Source organism: Macaca thibetana, chromosome 10 (genome assembly GCF_024542745.1).
Source record: "Macaca thibetana thibetana isolate TM-01 chromosome 10, ASM2454274v1, whole genome shotgun sequence".
Lineage (NCBI taxonomy): Eukaryota > Metazoa > Chordata > Mammalia > Primates > Cercopithecidae > Macaca > Macaca thibetana.
The window spans coordinates 80266005-80281698 of record NC_065587.1 but is presented as its reverse complement, the minus strand read 5'-3'; the positions used below and the strand labels follow the sequence as shown (position 1 = coordinate 80281698).

General features: G+C 39.1%; 1 pseudogene; it reads left to right on the top strand.

The window, feature by feature from the left end:
- Nucleotides 1–5712: 5712 nt before the first annotated feature.
- Nucleotides 5713–8851, top strand: LOC126964128 (protein lin-28 homolog A-like; annotated as a pseudogene).
- Nucleotides 8852–15694: the final 6843 nt, after the last annotated feature.

Here is a 15694-nt window from a genome sequence, read left to right as displayed (position 1 = left end):
TTAAAGAACTTTGAGATAAGGATATTATCCTGAATTTTCCAAGTGGGCCCAAAGTAATGACCTGAGTCCTTGAAAACAGAAGACCTCTTAAGGTCAGAGACCGTAAGGCTGATTCTCTTTAACTGTGCGACCAGCAGAAGCAGGCGTGTGTGAACTGGGCACAGATTGAAGAATCTGCCCCGTTGAGGTGGGTGGGCCTGATTGTTGCCCCCCAGGGTCCTAAAACTTGGATGGACGTGGATAGTGAGAGACGAGGCCTGGACCAAGATGTGAGTCTTGTTGAAGACTCCCTCTCCACCCCACCCTTGGTCTCTCTCGAATACCCAATGGAATTCCAACTTGAAGGATTGCACCCTGCTGGGACTGAACATGCCTGCCAAAGATGTGTCTGACCTGCATTCCTGGCTCCCTCGTTCAGAGACTGCCCTTCTCAAGGGCTCTGTGTCTGTGCTAGGAAGGAAATAACCGTGAGAAGGAAATACATGTGTATAAACTGCTGTCAATAAATGGAACCCAGACCTACTGGCTCAAAAAAAAAAAAAAAAAAAAAAAAAGAAAAAAAGTCAGAGAGATGAGATAGATGGAAGAAGAAGAGATTCAAAGCATGAGAGGAACTTAACCCATCGTTGTTGGCTCTGAAGATGAAGGTAGGAATGTGGATGACTTTCAGAAGCTGAAGGCAGTCCTCAGATGATAGCCAGCAAGGAAATGGTGATCTCAGTCCTACAATACAAGGAACTGAATTCTGTCAATGACCTTAATGAGAAAAGGAAGAGATCTCTGCTAGAGTTTCTGAAAAGGCATGCAGCCCTGACAACACCTAATTTTATTTCATTTTATTTAATTATATGTATTTATGGGGTATGACATGAAGTTTTGATCTATGCACACATTGTGGAATGATTAAATCAAGCTAATTAAAATATCCATCAGTTCACATACTTATCATTTTTGTGACGAGCCCATTTAAAATGTATTCTCTTAGCAATTTTCAAATCTTCAGCACATTATTATAAACTGTAGTCACTGTGCTGTACAGTGTATCTCCAGAACTAATTCCAGCTGTCTAACCAAAACTTTGTACGGGCTCACTTGTATCTCAACTTTTCCTAACTCCCCAACTTCCAGTCGCTGGTAACCACCATTTTACTCTCTACTCCTATGAGTTCAACTTTTTTAGAGTTCACATATAAGGGATCATGCAATATTTTCCTTTCTGTGCCTGGCTTATTTCACTTAGCATAATGTCCTCCAGGTACATCCATGTTATTGCAAATGACAGGATTTTCTTATTTTTAAAGGCTGGCTGAATAGTATTCCACTGTGTATGTATACGTACGTGTGTGTGTGTGTATAATATACACATACTACATTTTCTTTATCCATTCATTACTTGATGACACTTAGGTTGACTCCGTATCTTGGCTACTGTGAATAATACTGCAATAAACATGGCAGTGCATACTGAATTCATTTCCTTTGGGTATATACCTAGGAGTGGGATTACTTGATCATATGCTAAGTCTATTTTTAACTTTTTGAGAAACATCTGTAGTATTTTCTATAATTGCTGTAATAATTTACATTCCCACCAACAATGTACAAAGGTTTCCTTTTCTCCATATCCTTGCCAATACTTTTCTCTTTTTGATAAAAGCCATTCTAATAGAACACCTTGATTTTAGCCTAGCAAGACCTGTGTCATGTGTCTGACTACAGAACTGTAAGATAATTAATTTGTGTTCTTTAAGCTGACAAATTCGTGGTAATTTGTTATGACAGAGATAGAAAACTTTTCTATATGCATAAATAAGGTATCGTATTACTCCTTTGTTGTGTGTATACCTTGCAAACATTTTCTCTACATCTGTAGGTTGTCATTACACTTTTAAATTGTGTCTTTTAATGCACAGTTTTTAATACAGTGTGAGATTGGATTTATCTTCTCTTTTTTCCCTATTGTTTGTGCATTATAAAATGAATCCTCCCAATACACCAAAGTCATAAAGAGATTTCCTGCCTTCAACATTGAAACACATTTCATTCAACTGCAATTTTTTTTTCATATGGTTTGTGGTACGAATACTATTTGTTTTCAGTGGATGATAATTTCCCCAGTGCCTTTTATTGACTAGCATATCCTTTCTTCACTAATCTTTGTCTTTGTCATAAATCAAGTTACCTTGTTTTGTGACTCAGTTTCTGGGTTCTCTGTTTGAATTCTTTGTCTCTTTGTCTATTCTTAAACCAGTATTATAGTCTCTTAATCATAGCACTTTTATAAAATGCTTGTTATTTTGTAGACTAAGAACCCCTACACTGTTCTTCAATTATGTTGACTATTCTGAGCCCTTTACTCTTCCTTATGAATTTTTAAATAAATTTTCAAGTTTCTCAATAAAGCTGTTGGTATTTTGATTGGATTGCATTGAATATGGATTAATTTTGAGAGAACTGACTTTTTATAATATTAAGTTGGAGTGTTTCCATCCATGAACTTGGTTTACCTCTCAATTATTAATGTTCTCTTTTATGATTTTGAATACAGTATTATACTTTTATATATTTAGGAACATTTTGTATGATACCTTTAAAAAAGTGTTTTCTAAGTATTAATTCCCAATATCTAGAGATGCATTTTTTAATAAAGGTTTTGTACTTAGCAATATTCCTTAAACTCTTCTATTAACTCTATTGGTTTTGTTTCTTATGTTGACAATTGTAATAGTCATAACATTTTTTAATAATGAGTATTTTGTTTATTTACAATACTTATATTTTAAAATTCCCTTTTCTCATTTAGTGAACTCCTCTTAGAAACTCTTACATAATACTAAAAGGAACACTCATAGTGAGTGTCTTAATTTTGTTGCAGATTTCAAAGAAAATATTCCTATCATTTATTTTTAAGAATGCAATTTGCTCAATCAGGTTTTAACAGGTTTTTTTTCTATTTATTTTGGAATAAATTAATTTGGAACTATTTATTTTTAATGAATAGATATGGGTTTATTAAATGATTTTTCTTCCTCCGTTGAAAATTACAATTATTTCCTTTTATTATACCAAATTACATTAACAGATTTTTCCAATGAAAATATTTTTGCTTTCCTAGCATAGACCCAACTTTTCCTAATGGTGTTTATATATATGTGCATATGTGTCTATGTATTAAGAAGCTGGATTTACTTGCTTATATTCTATTTGGATTTTTTGTACCTACAGCCAATAGTGATGCTTTTTGGAAGCTTTTTTTTTTTCATGTACTATCATCTATAAATTTAGATATCAAGATTATGTCACCCTTAAAAATAAAATATATAAAAAGAAAAAATAAAAGGGGGAAAAATGGAAGGAAAGAAGAGAGGACGGAAAGAAGAAAGGAGGGAGAGAACAAAGGAGGGAGGGAAAGGAAGACTATGTGATTTCTTGAATAGTAGAAAAATCATTGATTTTTGAATATGTGTTAGTATTTGCTTATGAAACAATCTGAAAACTAGTTTTCATATGTTTTTGTTTTGTTTTGGGGGTTGAGTTTTTTAACTATTAAATTTCTTTATTGAAAGATTATAAAACTGTCATGTTTCTAGTTAGTTTTGATGTTATCTTTTGCCTAAAAATGTTTCACTATACGATTTTTCACAGCATTGACTTTGAGTTGTGGACTATAATTTATTTTTTTCAAATCTCAAAGCTCAGTTATATATTTCTTTTACTCCTAACATGTTTTAGTTGTAACATTTCTGTTTCATTTTTTATCACGCTTGCCAATTTTGTCTACCCTATTAGTCTTTACATTATACCAGGTTGTGTTTATTCTTCCCATTGATCTTTCCAAAACTAAATCTGATCCACTCCTTTCAGCTTAAAACTGAAAAACACGCCCTAAATCTAGGAATTTAAAACATATATATCAGGATATAAAGGACTGTTCCTTTGTAGGCTTTCCCAAGGCTCATCTTCCACCACTTCTCCATAAATCTCATCTGTGGCCCATTGAGGCTTCATCACTTGCAGTCTCTGAAGGTAACACATTCTCCTCTTAGGCTTCTTCATCTTTTTTTTCGTCAAAGTTTGTTTTGTTTTATTGCCATACATAAATGAAACTTGTACAGACATATATACACACATATATCTTACATTATAGATACGCCATATAAATATACACAGCATACACATATTGGTCTGTATACTGTATGCCTGTGTTCACATGTATATATGTGTGTATGTAATTTCCACATGCGTGCAACTACCTTAAGCGCCTCCCCCAAGGCATAGGTGAAGAGAGGATCAAAATGGGGAATATTGGTCTCTTGCACAATGTGTTCGATATGTTTGATTCTCATTTTTACCTTTCCTGAAAATCTAGAAGTAAAAACCTGAATGTTTTTCAGATGAATTACTGCCCTTGTTCATTCTATCCTCCTACATACTGTGGACAGACAAGTATTCCTGGTGCCCAGTGCTCTTCCTTCTATCCATAGTAGCCTTTCTTCCATCATATTCTATCATCTTTTTTCTTCCTATTATGCTCCTCCCATTCATTTATATCCTTTCATTTACATATTGTCCCAGTTCATACTCTTTATTATTTTGTTTAGCTCACTAAATTATAATTGTTTATCTGTTTTCTCTCTTCATGACTCAAAACTTCTAAATGGGAAAGAGTTACAACTTGTAATTTTAACTGGACCACAATAACTTCTTAATTGACATTTAAAGCCACACATGTGTGTCATTTATTTATTTAGAAAACATCTATTGAGTGTATTTGTATTTTAAGATACTTCAGGAAAAAAAGGAAGGAAGAAAGGAAAGAAAGAAGGAAGGAGGAAATTAAAAAGGAAGGTGGAGAAAGAAAAAGAAAAATGAAACGAAAGAAAAATGAAGCATAAATGGTAGAGTATTAATAATTATTAAATATGAAGAATACCTATATGACACTTTATTACACTATTATCCCAAGTTTGTTGAAATTAAAATAAGCATTCAATGGAGAGATTTCTAGAATAGGCTTATCTTTAGAGTTGTCACAAAGCACCATTTTTAAAGAACATTTGGCCAGGCATGGTGGTTCAAGCCTGTAATCCTAGCACTTTGGGAGGCTGAGGCGAGTGGATTGTCTGAGCTCAGGAGTTCGAGACCAGTCTGGGCAACCATGTCTCTACTAAAATACAGAAGAAATTAGCCATGGTATGCACCTATATTCCCAGCTACTCAGGAGGCTGAAGCAGGAGAATTGCTTGAACCCATGAGGCAGAGGTTGCAGTGAGCCGAGATTGCTCCACTGCACTCCAGCCTGGGCTACAGAGCAAGACTCCATCAAAAAAACAAAAAACACTTGAAGGATTTTTAATTTCTTAAATATTTCTTAACTTTCATAAATGCTCAACTTTTCCATGGAAATAGACCCAAGTTTGCTAAATATTTGAAGGTATTTGTCATTGGATTATACATTTATATAAAATGAAAATGAGTTCTACACATAGAATAAACTTTATGTTCTAAAACAGTCCTAATATTCCTCCTGTGGACTCATTCTGCCAGTTGCCAACTTTCACTTACTTCTGGCTTCCATTCCTGATTTTGGATAATTCAGCCTTCTTTGTTTTTCCAGACTCTCTTTACTCTCCCTGGAGATGGTGCATCAGGGCAGGAGGTTTGTGAAGTTCCACAGAACCGTTAGAGATGTTCAATGTCCTCAGATCATCAATGGCTGTTGCCACAGGTGACGTGTCTCTTCCTCAGATCATCAATGGCTGTTGCCACAGGTGACGTGTCTCTTCCATTTCCTGGACTGGTGACTGCTGAGGCATGATTGGTCCTGCCTTTCTTTCTGAGTTGTTTTTCAGGTATCCACAGATAATGTCTCAGGGTCCACCCTTCTGCCTCTGCTCTAAGTCTGCACACTGTGGCTTCTTCATTGCATACTCAGGCCACTGCCACACATCTGTGAGTTCTCCCCTCCCTTCCCCTCCCCTCCCCCCTGAGGCACAGAGGGATTTCTGAAATCTCCAAATGCCTCCTTGAAGACCGTGAGAAAACAGATCTTCTTCAGACTTACCCTGTGCAAATGCTATTTTCCCAATGTATGTTTGATAAAACACAATGGAGAACATGGGACTTCTTTTAGTGAAGTCCCTCCCCTTAAAGGCTGCATCTATGAAATGAATCTACTCATCTATCTTCTGATATTTTCAAGTTCTCCAATGATTATATACACATATATAGAGATAATTTCCTTTCTCTACTTCCCACCTTAACCATCTGTGATCTCCCCTAAGACGGGAAGCCAGACAGGTGTTTTCAACCTCTTTATTTTCCTGGAATGATTTCTCATTCTAGAAATTATTGTACTGCCCTAGAAATCTTTCCGTGTGTTCCCAGGTGAGGAGGCTGTACCTTACCCTGGACCCTTTCTGCAGCAGGCAGACCATGGAATTGTCATGCTCCGACTTCCTACCAGATCTAGCTATTGTTATGTAAGCGGAAACTTTAAAATTTATAAATTCCTTTTTTATTTCCATCAAGTAAACCCTTTAAAGGTGAAGTATATACATTCTTTTACACAGCTGTTGAAAACTTAGGTAATGAAGAAGGTTGAGGCCTTCTGACTTCTCTGGGGCCAGCAGCCGCCCAACCTGGGACCCAGGGCCGCGGGCTCAGCTGACGACCCTGGGCTCCGTGTCCAATCAGCAGTTAGCAGACGGCTGCGCCAAGGCGGCAGAGGAGGCGCCTAAAGAGGCGCTGGAGGACACAGCCCCGGCCGCGGACAAGCCTCAGCTGCTGCAAGGTGCTGGCATCTGTAAGTGGTTCAACGTGCCGGCATTTGTAAGTGGTTCAACGTGCCGGCATTTTTAAGTGGTTCAACGTGCCGGCATTTGTAAGTGGTTCAACGTGCCCTTGGGCTTTGTCGACCGCCCTCGCCGGGGTCGCGCTCGATCCCCCAGTGGATCGAGCACCACAGTAAGCTGCACACGGAGGGCTTCCTGGAGCCTGAAGGAGGGCGAGGCAGTGGAGGAGTCAGCCAAGGGTGTGGAATCTAACCGTGCGGTCACCGGACCTGGTGGGGTGTTCTGTATTGGGAGTGAGAGGCAGCCAAAGGGGAAGAACATGCAGAAACGCACATCAAAAGGAGACAGGTACTACAACTGTGGAGGTCTAGACCATCATGCTAAGGAATGCAAGCTGCCACCCCAGCCCAAGAAGTGCCACTTCTGCCAGAGTGTCAGCCATATGGTAGCCTCACGGCTACCATGAGGCCCAGCAGGCCCCTCGCGCACAGGTCAAGCCAAGCTGCTCTCCACGGGAAGAAGAAATCCACAGCCCTGCCCTGCCCCCAGGATTCCAAGAATTGAGCCACAACGGGTGGAGCTTCGTGTTTCCCAAGAGCAGGAAATTTCAAGGAGCAGGCAAAGTGGGGAAAGTGGGAATAGGGTACATTGGGGCCAGCTGGCCCCAATGTGTCTCAGGCTGGGGTTCACACCATCGCCCCTTCTTCCCTCTAGGTGGGGGGAAAGGGTGAGGCAAAGGAACTGCAACCATGCTCTGTCCAAATGCAAGTGAGGGCTTCTGGGGCGGTGGCGCGGGGGTGGCCGTGGGAATTTCCAGCTGTTGAAAGTGGCCTAGGTACGGAAGTTGTTTTCCTTTGTTACCGGAAAGAGGTCTCGATCCAGACCCTAGGAGAGGGTTCTTGGATATGGCGCAAGAAAGAATTCAGGGTGAGTCCGTGAAGGCACGTTTATTAAGAAAGTAAGGGAATAACGAATGGCTGCTCCATAGGCAGAGCAGCCCCCGAGGGCTGCTGGTTGCCTGTTTTTATGGTCATTTCTTGATTGTATGCTAAATAAGTGGTAGATTATTCATGTCTCCCCTTTTTAGACCATACAGAGTAACTTCCTGACGTTTCGCATGGCATTTGTAAACTGTCATGTCGCTGGTGGGAGTGTAGCAGTGAGGACAACCAGAGGTCACTCTCATCCCTGCCTTGGTTTTTGTGGGATATGGCCGGCTTCTTAATGCAATCTGTTTTATCAGCAAGGTCTTTATGAGTTGTATGTTGTATCTCATCCTGTGACTAAGAATGCCTTAATCCCTTGGGAATGCGCCTAGCAGGTCTCAGCCTCCTTTTACCCAGCCCCTATTCAAGATGGAGCTACTCTGGTTCAAATGCCTCTGACACTTTGAAGGAAGAATATTTAGTAATAATTTCCATTCCAGAGTGAAGTGATTAAGTATAAGACCGGATTCATGGAGCCAGGCCACTACATTCTGTGGGAGGGAATCTCTCAGGAATAAGGTGGTGTTTTTGTTTTGTTTTCACATCTTGTATCCTTATACCCACTTTTGGGATAGGGTGCTGGGGACTGTCCCAAACAATGGGTAGAGATGAAGGCAAAAACTGTGTTTGGGAGAATAGCTGCAAACCTGCTGCTCCTATGCTCACCCCCACCGCATTCTGGGCCAATGTGATTTTATTTACTTGCTCCCTTGGATACAGCACCTCGGGTCTCACTTTCTCCAGGATGCCAACTGCATTAGCTGTGTGTGACTGATGTTATCTCGTGCATTTTAACATTTTTTTCCTTACTCTAAATATTCTGGTTTTGTATTTTTGTATATTTTAATCTAAGTCCCTCATTTCCTGCACTGTGTTCTCAGGTACGTGAGAAATCTCAGGTATAAGCCGGCAGCAACTCCAGGTTTGCACAGCAGAAATACTTTTTGTCGTCGTTTTTGCCACCAGGGAGAGCAACTATTTGGAGTTCCCAGACTATTGAACTACCTCATTTTTGCTAAAGAGAGCTGGCTTTTCTGCCGTAGTATCCTCTTGAAACCCCCTCTGCCTTGACAATTTTTTATGGGAGATAGATTTTAACTGGGTTACCCCATGACTTGATCGCCAACTACTGGAAGATTGGAAATTAGTCTAAACAGGAAATGGTGGTGCAGAGACACTAGGAGAGGTTGGGCCAGGTGAAAGGTCTAGAGAGGAAGCCAAGATTAGGTGAGGCTTGTCTAATCCTAGGGCACAGGATATGCTTTACATCCCAGATCCATTCTTCACCAGATTAGGCCTACCATGCTCCACAGGGTATGTGTGTTCAGAAAAAAATGTGAGTTGGTAAGGATAAGTTTTAAGACCAATACCTCTGTTATCCTGTGCTGTCGAGGGTTGGGTATATGAAACAAGGTCTAAAATCCTTAACCGTTCAGAATTTTGGGGTTCCAGGGAGACCCATAAGCGAGGGCTTCTTTTTTTTTTTTTTTTTTTTTTTTTTTTTTTTTTTGAGACGGAGTCTTGCTCTGTCACCCACACTGGAGTGCAGTGGCACGATCTCAATTCACTGCAAGCTCCACCTCCCAGGGAGCTGGGACTACAGGCCCCTGCCACCACACCTGGCTAATTTTTCGTATTTTTTTTTTTTAGTAGAAACGGGGTTTCTCCGTGTTAGCCAGGATGGTCTCAATCTCCTGACGTGAGGGCTTCTTTGTGGTGCCTGGAGCCCATGTCCTGCTCACTACACTAGTGATTAATAGTATCATGGTAGCTAAAGGAGAAAAAGGTGTTTCATTTACATGCTCTGAGATCACCACAAACCTGCCTCACTGTGTTGAAATGGGACAAATGAAATAGAATGCATTGGGTGATGTGTGTCTGATCTTGGGTTCTTATCTTCCCTAAATGCTGCCCTCCGCACTGCCCCCAGTTATTGTATTTGTCTGGGCTTTGTAGGACTTCATGGAGTTGGTGATCGCTAGGGGCCTACTTTATGTAAATATAATGTATTGGTCTTTTTCCATGTTCTTTTGGGGTTTTGTTTACTTCTTGTTTACTTATAACTTCTTTTTGTATTGAGACCATCTTTGACAGAAGGTTCTGCATCAGGCCAAAAGATCTGAAACATTAGTTTGGGGGGCCCTCTTCTTAAAGTGGAGATCTTGAACCATCTTTCTTTTGTGTTTCCCTTCCCCTATTACCTATTAGACCACATCTTCTGTCCTAAAAACTTGTCTCCTACCCTGCCCTGTTTTCCGTTCACCCCCAAAAGAAAATCTACACACCCAGACACATACACATTTAATGCTTGTAGTGTCTTCACAACTCTTAAATGATTTATGCAAACATCCTGAAGAAGCTAGGAACCCTCCATCCCTTGTTCCCAACTTCCTGAGTCAAGACCATTTCTTGATGTATCCATGCCAAATGCTTGAGACACTGCTGCACTTTGGATGGATCAAACCTAGTTAATCTTTAATCCTAAAGTAGAGAGAAGCAACTGAGGGCCTTCCATGTGGAAAGTGTGGTCAGGAGGCCACGAAAGGGAATATGAATGTATATTCAAGGCACTCAGGAACTGTTATGCAGGTGCAAGAAACTTTTGTCAAAGTGGCCCCAAGATTGTTTAATAGGAGACGAATGAATGTAACTCCATGTTTTTTGCTAGAAACCAAAGCTTTGCATGAAATCTTGTGTTTATTGGGAGGGAGGGTAGGAAAGCCTGAGTTTGTCTGTTCTTTTCCTGATCCCTTCCCCTCATTCCTGAACTGCAGGAGACTGAGCCCCTTTGGATTTTGGTGACCCCATCACTGGGGTGTATTTATTTGATGGTTGAATTTGCCGTACTGGGTATTTCCTTTCCCATTTTCTAATCATTTTGTAACACATGCTGACGCTTCCCTTCTCTTCTCCTTTCCCTGGGAAAATACAGTGAATAAATAAAGACTTATTGGCAACGAAAAAAGAGAAGGTTGTTAACAAACCTTGTGTTTCTTCAAAAATTATGGTTAGATTACCCTTGCCATATTCTCCAGAATCTAAGAATGACCTATATTTGGTTGACAAAATGTGAGCAGAAGGAACCTGTGACCTGTCTTATAGAAGTTTTAAGGTAAAATGCACAATAAACCATGTCCCTTTTTTCTGCCTTGATAATTATGGAAGGACACTTCAAGAAAAAGTGTCCCTCAACTTGTGTTCCTAAGTGACTATGGTAAAAAAGCCCCGTGGCCAACACATAGGGCTTGTACCATGTGCAACAAACAAACATTTGTTGTATTAAGCCACAGAGCTCTGGGGGTTACTTGTTACAGCCCTATAATCTAGAGCATCCAGACTGACGCACAGACTGATATATATTAACATGGGAAAATAGTCATCACATGTGTTTGTGTAATCAAAGCTAGCATGATCACCATTATGTTGAGACCTCAAGTCAGCTAAGTAACATACTCAAAGCTGATAAAACACAATTTGCTCTTTCACCTATTAATCCTGAGTATGTCACTCAATTATTAATTGGGATTAATAGGTTAAAGAGTAAATTCTTCCTTTAAGACATTTTGAGAAGCCAGAAATTTGAGGAGAAGGAATTATATATATATTTTTTTGAGACAGAGTCTCGCTCTGTTGCCCAGGCTAGAGTGCAGTGGCACAATCTCAGCACACTGCAACCTCTGCCTCCTGAGTTCAAGCGATTCTCCTGCCTCAGCCACCTGAGTAGCTGAGATTTCAGGCGTGTGCCACCATGCCTGGCTAATTTTTGTATTTTTAGTAGAGACGGGGTTTCACCATGTTGGTCGGGCTGGTCTCAAACTCCTGACCTTGTGATCTGCCCGCCTCAGCCTCCCAAAGTGCTGAGATTACAGGTGTGAGCCACCGTACCTGGCCAGGAATTATATTTTTGGCTGTTTTCAACCTTTTGGATAGGCTTCCAGTATTTTTTTTTTTTTTTTTTTTTTTGAGACGGAGTCTCGCTGTGTCACCCAGGCTGGAGTGCAGTGGCGCGATCTCGGCTCACTGCAAGCTCCGCCTCCCGGGTTCACGCCATTCTCCTGCCTCAGCCTCCCAAGTAGCTGGGACTACAGGCGCCCGCCACCACGCCCGGCTAGTTTTTTGTATTTTTAGTAGAGACGGGGTTTCACCATGTTAGCCAGGATGGTCTGGATCTCCTGACCTCGTGATCCACCCGCCTCGGCCTCCCAAAGTGCTGGGATTACAGGCTTGAGCCACCGCGCCCGGCTTCCAGTATTTGGGAAAATTCACCTGTTAGAAGTTCTGTCTTTTCAAAGTAGAAATCAAAATTGAGTTCCTAGTCTCACTTGGAGCTAGGGTGTAGGCATTTGACTTACATATACCCCTAGTTCCACTGATTTGAAAGCAGGAAATAGAGGACATTGTTTTGAGTAGAATTATGTTTTGCCTATGGGAAGCCTGTGGATTTGGGGAATGGTAGTTGTTTCAAAGTCAGGTTTTTGTCATAGAGTGGTACAGCAGTCAGAATTCTCTATCTCTCTGACTATCCATATTTAATTAGCTTTCTAGCTCTCTAGAGAGATGTGCCAAGGAATTTTATTATACAGTGGTGTGAATTGATACAGTTGAAACTAGTTTGATATCTGTAGGGTGGGCAATCAGAAAGGGAAGATTATGAGTAGGAGGAATTCCATGGGCATGGGCCAAAGTTGTCAACAGAAAGAATTTCTTTGCACTTTTTCAGAAACACTCTGCCTTGCTTTTTAGGTCTTCTAAGTGGTTGTCATGCCTACATAGATTATCCAGGCTTATCTCCCTTATTTAAAGTTAACTGATTAGGGACTTTAATGACATCTCCAAAATCACTTCACAGCAACACTAGATTAGCATTTAATTAAATAAATGGGGACTATCACCTAATTACAGTAACACATTTTTTAAAAATTACAAAGCATTCATCAACAGTGGTTTCAGAAAAGCTGAATTTCTTTCTTCCAGTAATTGATATAGCGGTGCTATTAATTTTATTTGTTTGTTTGTTAAATGCAGCCTGTTCTACTGAATGGTTTGTGTTTTTTATTTCTGGAATTTCAACCTTATCTGTTCCCCCCAGATAACTGCTATTCTGGTAACTATTAAGATCTTTTTATAAATAAATCCCTTACTGGTTAACCTAGACAGAGTACATTTTATTTACTTTAACTTGAGCACCTGACCATACTAAACTTAGCCTTCTTAGAGAGAAAAATCACCTTTTTCTATTAAGATAAAGGACTTTGGTCAAAATGACATTACACAGACTTCTGCTTCCTGTTTATGAAGCCAGCTTTTTCTATAGGCCATGTTCTTTTGTTTTTAGGTTAGTAAGTTCTAGAAGTCATGCCCTCTCTATGGAAAGAATTTCCCTCTGCTGCTTCTTCAGTTTTCTCTTGAATATCTTTGTAACAGAAACATTTAGTGAATTCATTGAAGATTTTCAAGACCTTCATTCTATGGAAATGTCAATACCGTCTTCTTTTTGCATGCTTGCAGCAGAGACTGCAACCATGGACGGCGTGGAAAATGGAAGAGGAGGAAGAAGAAAGACGTAAGTGAATAGAAAAGATGAAGGTAAACTAAGGAATAAAGCTCTATTTTAATTGAGGAAAGACTGAACAATGGATTACAACCTTTTTCTCTTATAACATATTTGTACCATATATTCTCTTGTCTAGGTTATTATTAAATACTGCTTTATGAGCTATTGTATGACAGTCATACCCAAATGCTTTTACCCTAACCTTAAGTTAATGGTGCTTTATATATCTATATGTCTGCATATGTTCATACAATTATTTGTTGGTTAAAACATTTCTGTGTCATTACTTACAACGAAATGATTAAAAGCACAGCTTATGGAGAAAAACTGCCTAGTTTTGCTTGGTTATTGTTAGATTTAATTTAATTTTTAAAATTGTGTTAAAATGTACAAGACATAAAATTTACCATTTTAACCATTCTTAAGTGTACATGTCTGTGTCATTAAGTTTCACATTGTTGGGTAACAATCACCGCTATTCATTTCCATAACTTTTTCATCCTACCATGGTGAAACTCTATATGGATTAAATAATAACTCTCCATTTTCTCCTCCCCTAGCTGCTGGAAAACTCCATTCTACTTTCTGTCTCTATGAATTTGACTGCTATCGTTATCTCATGTAAGCAGAATCATGCATTTGTGTGTGTGTGTGTGTGTGTGTGTGTGTGTGTGTGTGTATGGGTGTGTGTGTGTCTGTCTTATTTCATTTAGCATAATGCATTCAAGTTTCACCCATGTAGCATGTATCAGAATTTCATTCTTTTTAAAGGCTGAATAATATTCCACTTGTATTTATACACCACACTTAATTTATCCATTTATCTATTGATGGACATTTGTATTGTTTTCACCTTCTGGCTATTGTGAATAATGCTGATATGAACACTAGTGTACAAATATTCATAAACTTATTTTTTAAATTTTTTAAAAAATTTAAAAAAATTTTAAAAATATTCCCAGAAGCGGAATTGTTGAATCCTATGGTTTAATTCTGTTTAATTTTTTCAAGAACTGCCATACTGTTTTCCACAGTTGCTGCTGCATTTGTTATTCCTACTAGAAATACTAATGGTTCAAATTTCTTCAGATCCTTGTAACACTTGTCTTCTGTTTTGTTTTGTTTTGAAAAATAGCCATCCCAAAGGGTGTAAAGTTGTATTGACTAAGTTTTCCGCACTCTTGATGCTCTGGAAATTGGACCCTCGTTGATACCAGATAGACTTCCTTTCCCAAGGGTAACTAACTAATTTCAGACAGCAAACAACTCCCCTTTCAGCCTCTCTGATATACAAACAAAACAATTCAGAGTCCACAGCCCCAACCATATCCTTTATCACTTTCACACACTGAGCCAATATTTTTCCTGCCGTAAATCACCCTAGAATCAGATACCAGACAACTAGAGATGGCTCCTATAGTCTAGAGCTCTTCAAAATTGTTAAATCCCAAATGTACTGGGCGCACCTATCCTGCCTTGCCCATTTTTTCCCAGAAAACCCCGAATAAAGGCTCCAGGCCATGTTTTCCCCTGTTGCCCTTGTGCCTCCTAACTGACCTTGTTGCTTCTCTCGTGTGGCCCTCTGTGGCCTGCTATGCCTCCTGTTTCTGGAGAATCTGTGAGTATAAAGTTCTTCACAATCATCATTTCTGTGTCTATATATCTGATATATGCAATTACCACAAATTCCCCATGCATTTTTAGAAGAGAAGTGATGTCTCATTGTGTTTTGATTTGCATTTTCCTATTGATTCCTGGTGATGTTGAGTATTTGTTATATGTTTATTGACCATTTGTATATATATTTTGGACCAATGTCTATAAATCCTTGGCTCATTTTTGAACTGAATTGTTTGTTTTATAGTGTTGAATTGTAGGGACTTTTTTTATATTCTAGATATTATTCCTTTATCAGATAGATGAGTTGCATTTTTCTCTCATTTTTTGTGTTACTTGTTTTACTTTATTGATAACATCCTTTGATGAACAAATATTTTAAATTTTGATGGAGTCCAATTTGTATATATTTTTTCTTTTGTTACCTGTGCTTTTGGTGTCATATCCAACAAATTACTACCAAATCCAATGTCATGAAGCTTTTCCCCTATGTTTTCTCCCAAGAGTTTTATAGCTCTAGCTCTTACGTTTAGATATTTGATACATTTTCCGTTAATTTTTTTCAATAATATTAGATGATAAAATGTTCAAACTTTGCTCTTTTGCATGTGAATATGTATTTTTCTATGTACCACTTGTTGAAAAGATGTCTTTTTCCCCATTAAGCCATCTTGGCACCATTGTTTATTTGACCATAAATGTAAGAGTTTATTTCTGGGCTCTCTCTATTCTATTCCATTGGT